The following is a 21,108-nucleotide window of genomic DNA, read 5'->3' on the forward strand; positions in this document are numbered from 1 at the left end:
TGGTATTAAGAGGGTAGTTTATATTTGCAGATGCCTGCATTAAAAAAATCAGAGTGGGAAAACAGAGACTGGTAGATCCCTGTGTGTTCAAGGCCAGCCTGGTCTACACAGCAAGTTCCAGACCAGTCAGCAATACATAGTGAGATCCTGTCTTAAAAACAGAATAAAATAAAATCAGAATGAACAGTGGTAATGGGGCAGTGGGGCTGAGATTGCATGTATGTGCATATCATGCATGTGTGAGAAATTGTTACACCTCAAGAATTTAAACAAACAAGGAAAGGCCAAATCTAAAATTAGTGAATGGAAAGAAATAATAAAGATCACAGTAGAAATCAATTAAATGGAAACAAGAACATGAATCAATCATATTAAGAGGTTTTTGGAATTGATAAATAAAATTGATAAACCCTTAGTCAAATAAACCAAAACAAACAGAAGATTCAAATTAATAAAATTAGAAAGAAAAATGGGATATTGCAAGAGACACAAATGAAAATCAGAGACCCATTAGAGCATGCTTTGGAAACCTAAACTCTAATAAACTAAAAATCAAGAAGAGATGGATGAATTTCTAAACATGAATTACCTACTATAATTAAGCCTATAGCACATACAACATAAACCAGACAAGGGCAAACAATGAGAATGAATCAACAGTGAGAAATAGTCCAAAGTCTAGACAAATGGGTTCACTGCTGAATTGTACCAGAACTGTAAGAAAGAACAAACACATGTTCCTCAAGAAAATACCTACAATAAAAAAAGGAAAGAATACTACCATTACAACGACAGAGTTACTCAGAGAAGGCGGTAACAGAAAAAGGCCATTACAGTATTACAGATCAATTTCCCAGATGAACACGGATGGAGATATCCTCAATAAAATAACCACAAACCAAATTCAAATGCTTATCAAAAAGACAACTTACCACGATAAAGTGAGCTTTATTCTTGGGTAGAAAAGTTGGTTCAACAGGTGTCAGTCAAATGTAATACACCACACTAGTAAATTTAGGGATAGAAACCCTGTGATTTTTCAACATCTCATTATAAAAGACTCTAAGAAGCAAGGCATAGAAAGGAGGCCCTCCAACACAATCAAAGCTATATACAACAAACTAAATGTGGAAAAACTCAAAATATTCTACCAAAATCAGGAACCAGACAAGACTGAGTACTACACTGGAGAAATCTCAGATCTGACAAACATTTTCAACAAAAGTGACAGAATATGAAGTTAGCATTAAAAAATTAGTAGCCTTCCTATATACAAGTAAATAACATGCCAAGAAAGAAACCCAGAAAACAGCCCCATTCACAATGCCTCAAAAAATAAAATACCTTTGCAAAATCCTAACCAAGGAGGTGAAAGACCTCTTTAATAAAAAACTTTAAAACACTAAAGAAAGAAATTGATAAAAAGACTGGAGAAATAACTTCCACAATTACTAGCTGGCAGACTTTATATATACATTGTGAAGATGGCTCCAATAGTAAAGGTGATCTGCAGAGTCTATGCAATCTTCATAAAAAAAATCCTAATGTCATTCTTCACAGAAACGCAAAACAACTTAAAATTCAAATGGGAGCACAAAAGACAGTGAATAATCAACAGTGCTGGAGGGATCACAATACCAGATTTCTTTTCTTTTTCTTAAGACAGGGTTTCTCTCTACAGCACTGGCTGTCCTGGAACTCACTATGTAGCCCAGGCTGGCCTTGAACTCAGAGATCCTCCTGCCTCTGCCTCCCCAATGCTGGGATTAAAGGCGTGTGCCACCACACCCAGGTTGCAATACCAGATTTCAAATCCTGCTACAAAGCTACAATAATGCGAACCAGACACACATCAAAACAGTAACATGGAAGACACAGAAAGTAAAACCCACACAGCCGTAACTACCTTCTCTTCTCTGCCCAGTCCCTCCCACGACCTCCCCTCTCCCCTGCCCCATCTGCTCCTCCTCCCCCATTTCTCTTCTGAAAAGGGCGGGTTTCCCATGGATATCAACTAGCTATGGTATATCAAGTTGCTAGGCACCTCCTATTAAGGCTGGAGAAGGCAACCCGGTAGGAGGAAAGGGTCTCAAAAGCAGGTAACAGAGTTGGAGGCAGCCCCTGCCACTGCTAGGAGTCCCAAAAGAAGACCAAACTACATGACTGTAACATATAAGCAGAGGGCCTCGGTCAGTTCCATACAGGCTCCTTGGTTGATGGTTCAGTCTCCGTGAGCCCCTATGAGCCTAGGTTTAAGTACCTAATTTTTGACAAAGATATAAAAACAAAAAACCCAAACGAAAACCCCCAAACATTATGGAGGTTACTCCAAAAACTAAAAATAGAATTCCCAGATGACTCCCAACTATACATTCCTGTGAACCCAGCAGGATTCTAATTCATCTGACTGTAGAGACACCGGCACATCCATGTATATTGCAGCACTATTCACAATAGCTAGTTATGGAATCAGCCTAGATGTCCATCAGCAGAGGAATGAGAGAAGCAACCATAGCATACATACATAGAGATATTTTATGCATTCTCAAGGAAGAATGAAATCATGTCTTTTGCTTAAAAGGGTTGCAACTGGAGAAAATCAGGTTAAATAAAATAAATTTACTCAGAAAGACAAATAGCATGTTTTTCTTTCATATATGGATCCTAGATATTACATAGATGCATAAAGGTAAAACTCTATGTATCCATATATATATATATATATATATATATATATATATATATATACATATACATGTAATATTAAAATATTACAATTCTTATATTTGTATCTTACTATAAACGTAGTCTTAATTGTCTTCTTTTTCCTAAAATTCAAAAAGAATAAAAATGAACAGGCCTTTTTGTAAATATAAGAAAACCTTACTTTAGCCCTCTGATTTTATTACCTTGCTATAACAAGGCCCTGCTGCTAAACAGTGGGGCATTTTAAACAGCATCCGGGAACCATGAAGAAATAAGACTGAGGCTTTCATGCCACAATATGTCATCAACTAATTTTCTTGAGTTGCAATGTTGGGTCAGATTCTGTGTTTTGCTAACTGTATTAGTACTCATCTCACCGATGATGAATAACACACCATGCCAAATACCCAATAGAAGTAATTTAAAGTAAAGGGTTCCTTTGGCTCATAGTTCCAGTGTACAGTTCACCATGGTAGGCAGTCATCGTCACATGAAGGCAGGTCATCACATTGCAGCCATAGTCAAGAAACACAGGGAGAGAGATGCTATGGTTAGTACACTGTCTCTGTTTCTGTCAGTCCAGGAGCTCAGCCCATGGAATGGTCCTTCCCACTCAGTTAGCCTAACCTAGGTAATCCCTCACATTTATAACTGAGGTCCATCTTCTAGGTGATTCTGGACCCTGGGAATTGGACAGTCACTGTTAATCATTACATTATCTCAGGTAATTATTTTATTAAACTGGTATTTTATTGACGATTTAAAATTTCCAAATTATGTTAACAAGAAAAATATACATTCGAATCCTCCCTTCTAGAGTAGGATGTGTTATATGTTTTTATAACAACTCAGATTGCAGGTACTATTATTCCAATGAAGCAGGTCAAAAAAAACCAGACCCAATCTATGAATGAAGGGCTAGATGAGTTCCTGATGATGATGTAAAAAGTGGGCATTCTGGCATTCACTACTTCATGTTGGCTTGGATATATGCACTGATAAAAAGGGGGTGTCACTTTTGGTGATCCAAGTATTACCATACCAAGAGCTTCCTGCTGGATGTGAGAGCAAAGGCTCTTTGCCTCCTTTTCTCACTCCCTGCCTGATCTCTCCCCTCCGTTCTTGTATCTTAGCACAGTGACACCCAAATCTCCACGATATTGTGTGTGGATGCTCTTGCACAACGTTGGCAGAGTTGAATAGTGGGGACAGAGACTGAGTGGATAGGAAAGTCTACATTGTTGATATCCAACTCTTTACAGAAAAAAAGGTTTTCTGCTCCACTCTATAGAAAAAAGACAAACAAAGCAAAACATACCCAAAGAGACAAGCAAACAAAAAGTGGAAATAAACAGGTATTTAACTTTCCTTTTCTCTTAAAAAAAAAAAAACCTGCCTCAAAACTGTCTTGGCTTTATTTTTACAGGAACAAAGAATGCAAGCATCCTCTCTGGCACCTGTTACAGAGCCATTCCTTAAAAGAGCTATTTCCCTAAAACGCATCCACAGGGCCCCAAGTGGTTCTCCATAGATTTATGCTGACAAGGTAACAATGAACTACTCATTTCCCCATGGAACTTAGAAGCTATTTGAGCAAGAAGTATACCCTTAAGCCCAATGAAAAGCTCTGAAAAATTGAGTGCAGACGGACCTGGGATTTGAGCAGGTGCATGGGAATGAAGTCAGTAAACTTGAACCTAAGTGTGAGGAGTTCTTAGATGAAATGAAGACTCTGGAAACAATAGCAAGGGAAAAAAATAGGAAAACAAGAAGTAAGAGTGGTAGCAACCAAGAAGTAACTTAAGGAGCCACCTGACAGGGCATTTAGTTTGTCATTTTTTTTTTTTTTATTGCCTATAGGACTAGAGCTCACTCTGACACAGAATGAGACAAGTTGTGAGGAAGAGTTCTAATGATCTTTGTAGTTAAGTCATGTCTGAGGAGAAAGCAGGTCATTTTGTCTCATGCGGAACGAAACAATACCTCTAAAGGGAGATGACTGTGTCCAAATCTAAAACTTGTGTCTTAGTGACTTTGTCATGTAGACACTCGATATATTAGTAGAATCCAAAATGGAAGATGCAAATTGACGGATGGAGCATTTGTGGTGAGACTGGAAGAGAACTGGTGGAAGGACCCAGGATGCACAGCCCAGGACACCCAGGCCATGGAGAGAGAGGCTGCAGGGCAGAGCATACCGGAGTGTGCTGAGCCAAAGAGGACAGACAGATGCAGTCCAGGAGACGGGAGACCAAGAAGGACTCACGGGGCGAGCAGAAGGTAGATCTATGGAAGCAAGAACGGAAAGGCAGGTGAGAAACAGTTTCCATGGTACTAATTCGTGCGGTGGCTCATTCTGTCTGCAAAAGGGATTTCTTTGAAATGGTCCGCTCTTCCGATTGGCAAAAGGTGCTCAGTTGTTGTTATCTTTACTGACTGTGGTTTTCTGCTGGCCTAATCTCTCTGTGAGTGATTTTCCCTCCGCTTACCTCAGATCCCAGGAATAGGGAACCTTCCAGGCAAACATACCAGGGCGGGAAACCGAGCTACCCCTGTGACTTAGTAGTGACTTCTCCTGTGCCTGAGGGACACCACACAACCCAGCCTGAATTAATAAGTGTCCCAAGTCTGCCCAATTGTTTAACTACATATGCTCCTCAGCCAATGTCCCATGTTCTTCCCTTCTATAATCTCGGAGTTACTGTTAGTACACTGAAGGCCATGGGTAGGACTTTAGGCCCTTATGCATCTCAGTTTAGGTCACATTGAAATAAATTGTTTTACCACCATTAATATCCTTGCAGTTTCAATGCTTCTCAGGCACAAATGTCTGGATCTGGTTTGTGGAGACCTTTGGAGCCATACCACCTGAACTAGAATTCTGGAAATAACTATTTGTGAAGTTTGTAACCCTGGTTGCCAGGATTACAAAGGAAAATAATGATTATAATATATCTAATTATAACACATAATACATTGTAGTGATATTGTGCCCTCAATATATTGTGCACCCTAAAAAACTTATCTGGGGTCAGAGAACAGGACAGCCACTAGACAGACATAGAGGCCAGAAAATGGTGGCACACACACCTTTAATCCTAGCATTCCAGAGGCAGAGATTCATCTGAATCTTTGTGAGTTCAAAGCCACACTGGAAACAGCCAGGCATGGTGGCACACCCCTTTAATCCCAGGAAGTGATAGCAGGAAGCAGAAAGGTATATAAGGTGTGAAGAACAGGAACTAGGGCTTTTAGGCTTTTAGCAGCAGTTCAGCTGAGATCCATTTGGATGAGGACACAGAGGCTTCCAACTTGAGGAAACAAGATCGGCTGAGAAGTTGATGAGATGAGGCTGTGGCTTGTTCTGTTTCTCTGATCTTTCAGTGTTTACCCCAATATCTGGCTCTTGTGTTTTTTATTAATAAGACCTTTTAAGATTCGTGTTACAATACATTATAGTGCATATATTGTATTCATTACTTTTCTATTGTGACAAAACAGCATTAGTAAGGTAACTTATACAGGAAAGTATTTAATTGGGGTTATGGTTCCAGAGAGTTAGAGTCCATGATTGCAAAACAAAGGCATGGCAGCATGGAGCAGCTGGGAGTTCACATCTCAAACCCTAAGCAGGAAATAGAGTGCAGTGGGCATAGGGGAGGCCTTTGAACCTCAAGCCCACCCCCAGTGACAAACTCCTCCAACAAAGTGTTAATTTCAAATCCTTCCCAAACAGCCACCAACTGGGGTGTCATAGATCCAAAACTTAGTGGGGACATCCCATTTAAACCATCACATTTTCTTTCAAGGAACTTAAAATCTGGAGTTGAGGGTGGTGGGAAAGAAAATATGTATACATTAAAAAAAAAAGCTAACCAATGGTGAAAAGCCAGTGAATGGAACACAATATACACAATTATAGCAGGTGGTTTAACCCACGCAGATATGAACTATAAAACAGATTTCTTTTCATTCCTGAATTTCTTGAAAAAAAATCTCAAATTGGTGATTCAGTTAAAATATGGTACCTAGGGCAGTAGTTTCTGTTAAGGTTATCCTGAGGGTCATATCTAAGTGGCATAGATAACAAAAAAGACCTTGCATATATTTGCATTTAGAGTGATGTGATTTACATGCTTTTGCATATGCACGTGTGCTGTGCATAAAATTATGTTAACTGTATGATCTACCCTTACACACAATATTAAAGTTTAAGTAAGTAGGCCGGAGGGGGTCAATTCTTGCTTCCTTTTGCATTGACTTCTTCTTAACACATCCTCTGCCATCGATCTATCTATATTGTAGAAGAGGTAAAGGAAGGTGTATAAAAATAAGGCTACAGAGAGTTGAGTCCTGACAGGGGTTCATACCAGGTTTTTACTCGGAGAGCTCTGTATTTGCTTGATGAGGTTCCTTTGTTCTCAAATGTAGTTATGTGTTCTGTGTCAACAGAGGCTCAGCCAATAATTATCCAAAAATGAGTTTCTGCTATTAATAAAATAATTATTTCCATCTGTTTTTTTCCCCCTGCTGTCCTGTATCAGATACAAATTCCCTGAGGGGATGAATGTAAGTGGCCACTGTTAATTGAAAACTTAGTATACTTGCTATTATAGGTCCTAAACACTTTCTATGTTTTGCTTGCCAGACTGGAGGTCAAGTTCAGGGCCTCATACATGCAAGACAAGTACTCCTCTAGCTGAGCTCTACCTTTAGCTCCTATCATAACTCTATGTCTAAAAAATAATAATGACAGAGTTAGGAGTTATTTTCTCTACCCACCCCCACCGTCAGAGTTATAATGGATAAATGAATTATCCAAAGCTCTACAACTAGTAAATAGTGGAGCAGAGACTATTAACTCATATTGGGTGCCTATGGCAAAATACAGGTAAAGTATTACCTTCATATTTGGTGCCAATGGCAAGCTACCTGTTCAACTCCAGAGTTGTGCTGAGTGCTGCACATGAGTGAAGCAATTCTTTCCTGTCTTTAAACTGATCACCCTGTGGGCCTCTCTCATTCAGCAAACAATCGAACTGCTTTCCCACTCACAGAAGCCATAAACCCAGTGTGCCACCTTAGACTATTCCTACTTATCTACTCTCACATTGGAACCATCAAATGGTCCTCATGATTCTGTCTTCCAGTTAGTTCCCAGCTCTCTTCCCCAAAGATTCTACAATAGCATCTTTCGCTCACATCACCATAGGCAGTAGCTTTCTTCTTGTTCTTCCTGCCTCTGGAGAGTGGGGAGAAGGACCCAACAGTGGCAGAAGACATCATGGACACCATTTGCTCACAGAGATTCATACAGGTGCTAGAACAATGACCTTTCCTGAATTTCTTAAAGAAATTCATGCATGAGATTCTTACAAGTGAAATTTGGAATTTTTAGATAAAGAGATGGTTTAAGAAGCTATGAAACATACATGGGGTATTGATAAAGAGGGGAAATTTCAAATTAAGAGCAATTTGATCTGGATAGACCTGTACTGTAAGAACTAGTAGACACAGACCACTCCTTGTGCACAGTTGTCATGTTACAGAAAGCTGGCGGAGAGGACCTTCAGTCTGGAAAAGACACTTAGACCTTAGGAGCCCCAACAACTAACCTCAGATGCTTCCTGGAATTAATTTCTCATCATTCATGCCAACTTGGTTTCTTTCTTTTTTTTTTTCACTCCCCAGTGTAAAATACACTAACCATCATGAATTCCAGACATTTATAACCAACGTTTATTATGGATTGATTGTGTGTCATGGGACCGTAAAATAAATAATACATGAGAGCTGGGATTGATAATTAGTAACACACAAGTAGACTCTTCATCTTTAAGGAGTTAAAAACATCAATCCTTTAATGCGTGTGTGTGTGTGTGTGTGTGTGTGTGTGTGTGTGTGTGTGTGTGTGTGTGCAGGCATGTTTGTGAGTATGCTGGTGCTTTGGGTGGTATCCCTCAGGAGCCATCCACCTTCCCAACCCTTCTTTTTGAGTCAAGATCTCACATTTGGATCTGGGCCTCACAGCTTAGAACAGGCTGGTTGTTCTGCTAGCCCCAAGGATCCCTTGTCTTCATTTTTGCCAGTGCTGTGATCATAAGCTTAGACCACTGTACATGATTTTTTTTATGGTGGGTTCTGGGAATCAAACTCGGGTTGTCATTCTTGCACACACAGCAAGCACTTTATCAACTGAGACATCTGCCCAGCCCAGTCCTTCCATGTTCACAGCTTCCATAGGAACTTGTAACTTGGTTTTCATAACTACTCTCCCCATTTTACTGATGAGATTAAGGGAATACTGAGTGTATTACTGTGTATCACACTACCAATGAAGGTGAAATCCCAGGACTTCTGATGTCAAATTCTTGCTCTCACATCATGCTGTTAAAGTGATGGGGCAATGTATTGATTAACAGACTCAATGATTCACCAGTTAAGCAAATGCTTATTGAACATTTAGCCTTTTCTAAGCACTTGGGTATGTCAGGGAACAAAATAGATGAAGATCTCCGTTCTCTGGGCACTGATTTCTTGGCAAAGCCTTAATATGCTGCAAATCTCCCTTTGAAAGGAAGGCTTCTGGCTGGTGTTCAAGGAGGCTTTGGGATTCTTTCCTCTCAAGGAAAGTATCATTATTCTATGGCCTAACTCTACCTAGGTCCTCACTAGGAAGAAGGTTGCTTGGACCACAAGTTTGAGGTTAGTCTTTTTTTCCTACAGTCCATTGATTTGGCTGCCTATAGCAGTTATGACAAAATTATTTTGAGCACAAGACTGTTTGCATCTAATTAATTTAAATATACACACACAATCATTGGAAAATTAAGTAGACAAAAACATTTTCATGCATCATAGGCATTTTGCAAACATATACAGTGTAACCTGTTAATTACCTTTTTCCTTCAGCAACCATTTATCTTTGTAATGCCTTGCCTAATAACTCAATGCTTCTTGCTTACATTTTAACTGCTTATTACTTACTTTCCCAAGCTGTTTCCAAAGGGATTGTTTTGTCCAAAATAAGAAGGAATATTGTAATAACACAGCACAATAAAAAAGCAGATTAGTGTTGGAGTTTAGATCAGAAAGCATTGCTGTGTGTTTCTAAAAATGATTATGATGACAATGTTTTCAATTTTGAATGAAATGCGTTTAGTAAGTAGATAGCAAGGAAAAATGAAATAATTGTGATTAGCATACATAGAGAAGCAGCAAAGAGCAAAACATCATCAAATTGGGCTCTCACAGTCGGTATCTAGTAGAGATAGTTAGGGTAGTCCAATTGAGAGAGCAAACATAAGGTAAGGTCTTCAAATCTGGATCTTACATTCAGCAGAAATCAGCTGTGGGGAAGCTATGTTGAGCCAGGCAGAGTCCTTCCTCAGGTGAGGCTTCCAAGTCAGAGAACAAATAGCTGAAGATAGCTACCATTAAATCGCACACTCACAACATCCAGTAGAAACCCAAGTGCTGGGGAATTGAGGATGTCAGTGGGATTTCATGAGTAAGAAAGTCCCAGGAAGAGGATCCCCTCTGCCTTCTCCATGGATACACTTCCATGACTGAACTTCTGGCTTCTCATTCCCACTGCAGGCAATTTTACGTTATAGAGTAAACAATAGTAACCTTGATTGGAGATAGTTTACCTTCCAGCTGTTCCAAGGACACTGTACTTTTAATGCCTTAGCTTTGTGCTGTTTTCTTTTCTCCTTGTTATGGATTTAGGGGGCCTGCCTGCTTTAGGAGACAAGAAGAACCTCCCTGTTACCAGAGTCTGCTTTTAATAAGTTTAACCACTATAAGACATCTTTTCATTATAATGTTCACTACAAGCAGGAAAGATCACCACAATAGCTATAGAATACACTTAGGTAAAATGAAACAATGAACTATATTCTAATCAGTATCCTCTTCTAATCAGTATTCTCAGAAGCCCTTTAGAAGTTATGGAATAGAAATCCTTACTAGGATAGGCAACTGGAACATGTTTGAAACGGCATCACTATTACCTAATCCTACATTTATACTAGCAATCATCATTTTGTCCTTTTACCTCATTCCCTGTGGAAAATCTGTGACAAAATTCATCCCTGTTCAAACCTCTACCTCCCTCTGACCTCCTCTCTCTTCCTTCTGACCTTCATTGTCTGTTTAAATTTCCATAGAACCCAGTTTCTTCCTTTTGTCTCCAAGCAACCACCCTAGGAAACTGCTGTGCTCCAGCTGTGCTGGGCCAAATTATTTGAAGTTTGTTATTTATTACATTTTTTACTCCCTATTTTGAAGACGTTTTAAATTTTGTTTCTTATTTTAAATTTATTTTAACCTATGAATACAAGCATAAAATCTGAATATATGAATGCAATACCATGTTATATTTCCATACATTTATACATTGTGTATTGTTTAAATCAGGATAAACATATTTATCCCCTTTAACATGCACATTTCTTTATGATGAAAATCTGCAAAATAGTTTCATCTAGGTTTTTGAAATATACTGTACATCATTGTGATGTACAGTTACCCAAATGTACAATATTTTATAGTATTTTAAGTGAGCCCTATTTTTTTCTGATCTTCATGCCTTTGCATAACATTCTTTTGTTCCTCCTGTAGAGAACCTTCCTTCTAGTCTTCCTAAACTTAAAGCCTCATTCTTCATAGTCAAATAAGGAGTCATTTCTTCTTCAAAGGAAATGGGTACTCTGCCCTAGACATCCTTCCCTCTTCTCCTGGCCTAGGTAAAATGGTTTCTCTCCTTTGCCCCATTACCTAGCACTTCTTAGGGCCTAAGTAAAACGTCTTCACTCTTGCTCCAGTAGTCAGCACTTCTGGCTGCTTTTCTTTGTCACTGACATGGCAAACCACAAAGAGGGGATAGATGCTATTTGTGAAGGTGATGAGGGGTGGGATTTGCCAGCCTCCATTTGCTTCTTGTTTCTTAGTACTCTTTACTCTTCTCTCTACAAAGACTGAAATGAAATTTTTACCCATATTACATTCGGTGTCTCAGCAAAACAAGAATAGAGTTTTCGGTGCTGACATTGTCTTTGATAACCCTGGCTGGGTTTTTTGTTTGTTTGTTTGTTGATACTGTTGTTTGTGTCCTTCCTTCTTTCCTTCCTTCCTTCTTTCCTTCCTTCCTTCCTTCTTTCCTTCCTTCCTTCCTTCCTTCCTTCCTTCCTTCCTTCCTTCTTTCCTCCTTCCCTCCTTCCTTCCTTCTTTCCTCCCTCCTCCTCCTCCTCCTCCTCCTCCTCTTCTTCGTCTTCTTCTTCTTCTTCTTCTTCTTCTTCTTCTTCTTCTTCTTCTTCTTCTTCTTCTTCTTCTTCTTCTAGATACAATGGTAGCAGATGGTGGTAAATGTCTGCTTACAACACTCCAAAGCAAGATATATGCTATGCCTGCATTCACTCCTCATGGGATTCCTTAATCAATCCCCCTTCACACATTTTTTTAAAGTTACCAATTTAAACCATCTACTCTCTTGTTATTTAGACTCATGTATGTCCCATGATAGCCAAGTGACTAACTTTTGTTCTATTATTGATATAAGGATAGTATCCATTCACCTGGGTCATCTATGCTAGCCTAAGACACATGTCTAATTTGATAATTCTTAGCAATGAGAATGTGTTCATATAGTATAGTTTGAGAAAACCTAGATGTCTGCTAATACCATGGAAATCAATTCATTTTATTTATACTAATTCACTGATGGAAAGAATACAGGAATAATTTGACTACACAACATAGTAACCTAACCTCAAACATTTGCTTTTTATATCTTCTTTAATAATTTGTCTGATATTTCTTAACAGCTATCAAAAATAAAAAAAATTTAAATTTACAACAACGAGTCTATTCTTTCTATGCAACACACTTTTCCCCTTCGGAACACAATTTGAGCACCTTTAAAGTGAGTCATGTGAATAGAGTAAATCTGTCCTACTTAAACACCATGACTGAAGCAACTTGGAGAAGATGAGCTTATTTGTTTTATGCTTCCAAATCACTGTTCATCTTCAAAGGAAGTCAGGACAGGAATTCAAGCAGGGCAGGAACCCGGAGGCAGCAGCTGATTGCTCAGGGATGACCTTGGCAATAATTTTCTCCTCAAATGGAGTGATTTTGCCAGTGCCCAGGTTCTTCTCCAGGTCCCTTTCCCACAACAACAAGGCTGTGATGAAGTAAGTGTACTCTGTCTCTTTGGACTGAACAAAATAACACTCGAAGACACCTTTCTTCCCATTCATGGCATCCACAGGGAGAAAACCAAAAAGGTTCCAGTGTTAGCCATGGACAGATTGACAGAACCTGCTCCAGCCTTGGCCCTCATGACTTCCGTGCCAGACTCCTGGATCCTCCTGGTGAGTGAGGTCAGCTGGTCCTGAGGAAAGTCAACCTTGGGGGTACACTGAGAGATCAAGGGGATGATGGTCTTCCCAGCGTGGCCACCAATGACAGGCACATTGACTTGAGCAAGATCCAAACCCTTCAGCTCTTCCACAAACACTTTCGCTCTGATAATGTCAAGGGTTGTCAACCGAAAATCTTGTTGGGGTTGTACATGCCGTGCTTCTTGAAAACTTCTGCTGTGATGGGGATGGTGGAATTAACTGGGTTGGCAATGATGCAGATCATGGCTTCAGGACAGTGCACAAGCGGCCATCAAGGTGGCCACAGTGGTAACTTTGGTGTTGAATAGTTCATCCCATGTCATTCCTGGCTTTCTGGACGTTCTGGCTGGGATCACCACCATATCACAATCTTTCAGGCAGTCTGTCAACTGTTCATGTCCTAGGTTGCCTTTCACATTCACTCTGGTCTCAATGTGACTCAGATCCAGTGCCACACCAGGTATGTGAGCAATATTGTAGAAGGTCAGGCATCTCACTACGGGGCTGTTCTTCAGGAGTAGTGAAAGGGGCTGCCCAATGCCCCCAGAAGCTCCCACCACTGCTACCTGGGCCAGGCGGGGCACGTACCTACAGGCGAGGGAGCTAATAGCAGACAAATCTAATCTCAGTTCTTAGCTTGATGAGATCTAGAGTCATCTGACAGACAGGAGACATGCCCACCTTGATTACGTTTCTAGTGGTGGCAAGACCTATCCATTCTGTGGTTGGCACAGTCTTGGACAATTTGGGCTGAGTACAAGTATTCATTGTTCTCTGCTTCTTGAATGTGGGTGCAATGTAGCTTCAAACTCCTGCTGCTGTGACTTCCACAACATTATGGGCTGTCTTCCTGAACAGATGAGAGCTGTCAGTGCAGTGAGAGAAGTTCAGACTAATCTCTTGTGACCTCAGACGGTAAAGCGAGGACATATGCACAATTGTTCTGTAGGTAATGGCTTGATTTAAGAGAGGCAGCAATCTCTTCCAGTTAGAGCTGACCAAAGCAGACTGGGTTTTTTGTTTGTTTGTTTGAGTGTGGGTTTCCTATCAAAACAAACCCTTTCCTCCTTGAGTTATTCTTTTCCTTTCTCTTCTTTTCTTTTTTCTTTTCTTTTTCTCATGCATTAGATAATAGCAACAGGAAAAGAAACTAAGACAGGAGATGAGAGCTGTCAGTGCAGTGAGAGAAGTTCAGACTAATCTCTTGTGACCTCAGACGGTAAAGCGAGGACATATGCACAATTGTTCTGTAGGTAATGGCTTGATTTAAGAGAGGCAGCAATCTCTTCCAGTTAGAGCTGACCAAAGCAGACTGGGTTTTTTGTTTGTTTGTTTGAGTGTGGGTTTCCTATACTGAAGGTCCAAACTCAGTCTAGTCTTCGCTTTCCTGGGATAGCAAAAGGGATTTGGTAGCTTCGGGGTTTCTCACTGGTCTCCCAGTGCTCACATGGATGGGTCTATGAACAGTATACCGCAAAGAGAGCTTAACTTTTGTTAGAGTCCAGAAACTTCTATGTAATCATTTTGGAGATGGAACTGAGGCACAGAGAGGTGAAAACTGAGGCACAGTTACATGGCCAATGGGAACATATTCTTGATGGCATTATGCTCCAATATTATAACCATGCTTCTCTTCATTTCTTCATTTTCTTTTTCTTTTCAGTGTCTCTGGTTGCTGAGTTGGTAATGAACACCACATACTTGAACTATGGGTTTTGGATTTTTTTTTGGAGACAGTTTCTCACTGTAGCTCTGGGCTGTCCTTAAACCTACTATGTTTAAAGGTATGTGCCAACACTCTGGGATGAGATTTTTTTTTAAATCCCATTCTCTCTTTCTCTCCATTCCCTCTATCCTTTCTTCCCGCCTCCATTCCTTTTCTCTCCCTTCTTCTTTCCCTCCATTCCCCTTTCCTTTCTTTTTCTCCCTTCCCTGTTCTCCCCCTTCTCTTTTCTCCTATCTCCCCTCCCTCCTTTTTCCTTCCCCCTCCTATTCTTCAGTTAATGTTTTTAGAGCTCACCATGGATGCTCTCTCGGAGAACAGATATTCTAAATAGGTTGAAGTAGGAACTTAGGCTAGTTCTGGGCTGGCACAGTCTTTCAGCCACTGTTCCTAAGTCCTTTACACTGTGGCGAGTCTTTCAGTGGGAAACTATTCTGCTGAGTCCTGGTTCACTAACCTGCTCTCTAAAAGCAGGTTCTGAAGAGACCTGAGTTTGTAACAGAGGCACATTCATTAGATTTCTTGATGCTTTGAAAAACACAAAACCATAAAGGATTCCTAGAAATCCTGTAACAACGGCCCCTGTTTAGTTTGAACTCAGAATTTCTTAACATTTGAACATTAAGGAAGGAGAACTCCATTTATACCTATACATGTTGCCCATTCCATCTATAATAAATATTATCCTATGAAATCCTATTACATGGTTTTGGTGTCCTGGAAAGTAGCAGCAAATGGCTTTGATGTCCTGTTACCTAATTTCTTCCAGATGCTCTGTCTCTCAATGGTTCCCTTCTCTCCCATTTTACAAGCTAAGGGGAAGATACGAAATTTAAGCTTTGTACATCCTGTATATGAACCATCCTCCACTGGGTTGGTCCTCTTTAAAGGGACTAAAGCTTTTTTCTCATCGCTCACCTTACTATTTTCCTCTAGGAAGCCTGTTATATTTAATACAACTTCCTTTGCCAGAGGTATAGAATGCTTATGTATGAGGTCTATATATTTCTTCATATATTCATATATTTCTAGGAATGCTTTCCAAGAATCCTGAACCTATTTGCAGCAATATATTTTAAAGGCAAGGTAAATCCACTCTGGAATTGAAAACTACTTGATTAACTAAGTAAGACTTTAGAAACACATTACAACTCGTTATATCACCGTGTCAATGTTTGCGCCAAGAGAAGTAAGTACTAGAAGAATCCTAGGCACCCAAGTGAGGCCAGTCATGGTAACATGAGTCAGGACAGCAGGATGATAAGATCAAACTCCTTAATCTGACCTACAATAGGGTGAAGAAATATGACAGCATGATTGTCTTGTCTTTCATGGGCAGTAATTGGTCTGGTGAACCTGAGACAGCAAAGGGCAACGTCGGAGTGAAATGAAAAGGGACTGACAACCCACTGTGTTTCACATCTATCTACGCAATTTCCCATTTAACCCTCATAATAAAGCTGAGAGAAACATTGTGGTTTTTTTCACTGTCTAAATGAGTGACCTGCATTGTCTAAATGAAGGGCCTGAAATATAAAGAGACTGAGTTATTTTTTTTTTAATCACCTAATTACTTCACATTGAAGTTGGTATTCAAACTCGGGTGCTTTGAATTTTAGTGGTGGTTCCAGGAGCTATTCAGAAAAGGGGAGACAAGCAAAGTTTGACTGAAATAATAATTTCAGTATTTCCACAGCCTGTGCCCTAGCCAGGTAAAGGCAGAAAATAAATTCTTGCATGGGAAAGAGACAAATTTTAGATGGAAATATAGCTTTGACTCTTTCCTGGGTCCTTCGGGAAACAAAGTAACAAAGGAGGGCAATGTGGGCTTTCCAAGGTGCTAAAGAAGTGAATGGATCAGTAGACAGATGTTCCCTATTATGTTCATGCCACAGAATATGAGGGGCCAGGGTCAAGGCTACAGGGTAGGGAGCACTACTGGTTTGTGTCAGTGTGAGGGCAAAGGGTGCAGGGGTTGGCTGCAACTGAAGTGTCAATAGTTAGAGCAGTTATCACAACTTCAGAAGAGATCAACACCTACTGTACTAAAGGATTTTTAAAAATCCAATAAATAAAGCTAAATGGAGCTGCTACGCTGAATGATGGCATGCAGCCATGGCTTACTGGCAACGTAGAACATCATTGCATAATAGCTGAGCACAACCAGCTTGCTGTGCCGGCAGCATGAGGCCCAGCCTGCAGAGAGCCAGAGAAAGATTCTGATGTGATGGAGCAAGTGACATGATTTGCAGGTGCTTTTGTGGAGCATTTCGTGGCTTGGCGACTTATCCAGGAGGTGGGAAAAGCTTGACCCCAGGCCAGCAATTCTGCTACTAATTTTGAGTTGGGAAAGAAGCCAGGAGGGGTGGGGACATGGTCTTGAATCCACAGGTGGTTTCTGATTTGTCTCTTAACGGGGAATGGAAGGGAAAACTCAGCAAGCCTCTACTATAGAGCATTTGTATATTCATCTTTAACAGACAAGTATCTCATGATAGGATTATTTAGCTTAACCATCTCTCTCTCTCTCTCTCTCTCTCTCTGTCTTTCTCTCCCTCTCTTTGTCTCGTGTGTGTGTGTGTGTGTGTGTGTGTGTGTGTGTATGTGTTTCCAAATACGCTTACAGGAATGGTTTCCATCAACTCTTGGGCTATAGCTGCTATGCCATGCCAGGAACGGGAAGAGGGGAGCCTGGACCACATTCTTTACCTCAAAAGGAGAAGGAATGAGCTCATGCTTTAAAACCTGTTCCTCCCCCATGCCACTGTTTCTCTGCCTTCCTTTGATTTTTCTGTTGCCCATCATGAGAAACACTGTTTTAATTTTAAGAAGAAAAACAAAAGGGAGCTATTTTAAAATAAAATATTAAATATGAGAGTGACTGAAGCTCTGCATGTTTTTTTTTCTTTTTAAATTAAAACAGAGTGCCAGTGTGTGGATATTGGAAATAGGTGAAGCTTGAGCTCTCCCTACAGGCTTTTGTTACAGTAGCTGTCTGAGAGGAGTGGCAGAAACTAAAAATCATCATGAAGCATCCACCGAAGAGTGATTTCCTTTGTCCAAGACAAAGTCACAAGCTGCCAGGGACACATTGCCACATTTTTGAGCCACAGGATCTTCTTTGCCTCTAGTGGCTCTCAGTTCTTTACTGGAAAATAGAAGGAGAATAATGATAAAAAACAAAAAACAAGCACAATAACAAAACTCAGAGCTACCAAGGCTGCTTTCTACTGTGTTGCTCTCTCCCCAGGCTTGGCTTTGAGAGGAAGGATTACATTGGACTTTCCCATCTTAGGCTGGGCTCCATATCCACTCCAGATGGGATTTCTATGGAATAATCCCCCAATAGCAGAAGTCCTCATTAAGAAACAAACAGACAGCAAAGTTGCTAATTGGAAAGCTCATACCCTAAACCCAAATGCAAAACTGCCCCTAGGAATTTTCCACTACAGCATCAGTCACGCATGGGATCAGAATAATAATTCATATTAGCCATCAGTAGTAATAATAATCAATAACAAGTTGTCAGTGATTGGTTATTTGTTGCATGTCGCACATTTTTCTGCCTTACCTTCCTGGGTCTTCTCAACAAGGTACACAAGGATGTGTGATAATCCTCTTTCACAGATGAACAGCAATCCCATTCCAAAATTAAGCCCCTGCCCAGGGTTGCCCAGCAAGTGAGACCTGGAGGCAGGGCTCAAATCCAAGGCCTTGACTATTAAACAACTGGCTAAACCAAACTGCCTTTGTTAACCTCATGCTATGCTGCCTCTGCTTTGTGACTTACGGGGATGCTTATAGGTGTTTGTGATGTAAAAGCAACTGTCACTTCCATGAGCTTCACTGTTCTTCAACAAGTACATTATTACTCATGGGAAGCTCCAAATGGACAAAGTCCTCAGCAGGCACATAAAACACTACTAAGAAGAACATGGCTGGTGAGAAGCATATGAGGGAGGATCCCAGGGGATGGATGTGTTTGATAAAGAATGAAGATTGTACTTTTTTATACCGTCCTCGCGAGGGTTCAGGGGATGTTGTGGGAGAGGGGGTAGAAAGGAAACAAGGAGAATGGCTGTGAACTATAACGTCTTCCAGGCAAGGCATGGCCATTCGAAATCCCACAGGCTCATAGCAAGTGAAGATGCCTGCATCAGGCTTGCACAAGAATGAGTCTGTCTTGGATGGAAGAGGGACTCAGGGGCCCTACTCATCACTCCTGAACGTAGATTCAGAGAGAGCCAAGATGACTGCCTTCAGTGGTGTACCCACTGTTGATGCTATGATACAACAGGTAGTTTCTGTCCAGTTGTCACACAGATAGCCCTGGTTAAACTAAATGACTCACAAAAGAAAACCAAAAGTCACAAATCATGGAAAAGTATATTGGAGGGCATGGGGGTGGTGCTGATAGTGACCACTGGTAGTTGAGGAAGCAGAGTAAACAGAATATATTAGACACAAGGATGAAATTGTCACATGACAAAATTAACAAAGCTTGAAAAAAACGAAAAGGGTGAAGAAAGTGGCGAGAAGGAAGCCTTAAACACAACGGAACACATGGCTCCCACCACTACTGAGTGAGCCAAGGAAACATACTGTTGGTATGAGAGTCAGTGTGGGGACGCTCTGAACTGAGCAACGGCAGAAAGCAGACAAGGAGAGCTTCGTTTGGGTTTCTAGGAGTTAGAAATTAGGGAAGGGATTTGACACTCATGTATTTTACGAATACTGCCTGAGAACTCTGGATAAAAAGCATTAAGTATTTCAAGCCTCTTGGTGCTAGGGATTGCGAGAGGCAGACAAATAAGCAATGGAGTGTCTGTCGTGGGCGCTATGATGGAAAGCGTACAAGGCACAGTGTGGGCAAATACAGACAAGTAGCTATCATGAAGTCACCACAGAAGAGGCAGCAGTCTATTAAGATCTTGAAGGATGAGGCAGCTTTTGCCCAATGAAATGGGAGGAGAGCTTGGAGAAGAATGGCATCCTGGGAGGAAGCAGGAGGTGCCGAGGCATTAAGGCTGGAGTCTCTGGGGATTTGTGAGTAGGTTTGAACAGATGACTGAAACAATGGAGTCGAAGAGGCTCTGGAGAGATGTAATCCCAGAGAAGCTGGAAGGGTCTGGATGCTTTGAATGGTGACGCTGAGAATTTGGATCACATTCCGTATGAAAAATACTTATGTTTTAAACGTCTCCCTTGAAGGGATATGGCTTGAGGAGTTGAGGAGATTGACACTCGAGGCAGGATAAGGTAGGGAGCAATGTGATGGATTGCGGAAATAAAGAAGAGAAACAAATGAAGAAAGGAAGGAAGTAAGGAAGGGAGAATCCAGGACTGACTGGAAGCTGGAAGTGGCCTTGTGCCATGTATTGAAACTAGCAGTGAAATCTGGGATTAGGATACATGGGATGACTCTGACATTTCATATGGAAAAAAAAAACTGGCTAGTTTTACAGAATGGTTAAGTTATACAATGGTTAATCTCATACAATGGGAAAATTTCCACTTTTGTACTATTTCATTCATCAAAGCAACCATATTCTTTAAACCTATCTATATCTTATGGAATCAGAATTTTAATGCTTACCAGGATGTCAGCAATCCTCTAATCCTAAACACCCCCTCAACTGACCCATCGTATAGATAAATCATTTATATGTGAGACAATTCATCTAGAGGAACATACATTAGAGTCAGGGCCATGAGGTGACCAGGTGTTTCTCACATAAGGGCCACATGCTACAGTTCTGCTTGGGCTCATTTCCAGGAAAACTACTCACATTTAGATCATTTTGTGTTCCTTTTAATTCAGTTGCCAGAGCCTCTACTTTAGCAGAGTTAGCATTCAATGCTCTGATCGGCTCAATCAAATGAATAAACGCAGCTCTGCTCTGTGAGAAGAATTTTGCCTCATCTTTCAGTACTTGGTCCTGTATTGCAGCTAGTAAACTGTTCATTCATATCCTTGTTGATGTTGAGTGGGAGGACAGATTGCAAATAAATGTATTAACAATTGATTTCCTTCTAGTCAAGAATATAACTTTTTATGTTTTCCATTTATGGCCAACATTGGAATGACTATGAGATTTTTGTAAGTTTAGGATAAAAAAAACCAAGAGAACTTTTTCTTAAGCCCTAGAAATTATCTCTTCAGGATAACAATTAGAAACATCATGGGAATTGTGGGCCTGTAAAATCCTTCCTAAGGCTGTGTTTATCTTTGTGTGAATGCCTTCTTACTAACAGCACTTGCTACATATTTTG

The 21,108-nt window shown here is 40.5% G+C and overlaps 1 long non-coding RNA gene and 1 pseudogene across 5 annotated transcripts in view; one reads left to right on the forward strand and one right to left on the reverse strand.

Annotated features, from left to right (window-relative positions):
- Positions 1–692: 692 nt before the first annotated feature.
- Positions 693–15,490, reverse strand: LOC128106680 (malate dehydrogenase, mitochondrial-like; annotated as a pseudogene).
- A 1,526-nt stretch (positions 15,491–17,016) lies between these two features.
- LOC128106078 (uncharacterized) overlaps positions 17,017–21,108 on the forward strand; it is a 94,844-nt gene continuing 90,752 nt past the window's right edge. For all 5 annotated transcript variants that reach the window (XR_008216587.1, XR_008216590.1, XR_008216588.1 and 2 more), the window contains exon 1: positions 17,017–17,131. This is a non-coding gene — a long non-coding RNA (uncharacterized LOC128106078). The remainder of the gene's footprint in view (positions 17,132–21,108) is intronic.

This window comes from Peromyscus californicus, unplaced genomic scaffold (genome assembly GCF_007827085.1).
Source record: "Peromyscus californicus insignis strain IS unplaced genomic scaffold, ASM782708v3 Scaffold_9__1_contigs__length_137607984, whole genome shotgun sequence".
Classification (NCBI taxonomy): domain Eukaryota; kingdom Metazoa; phylum Chordata; class Mammalia; order Rodentia; family Cricetidae; genus Peromyscus; species Peromyscus californicus.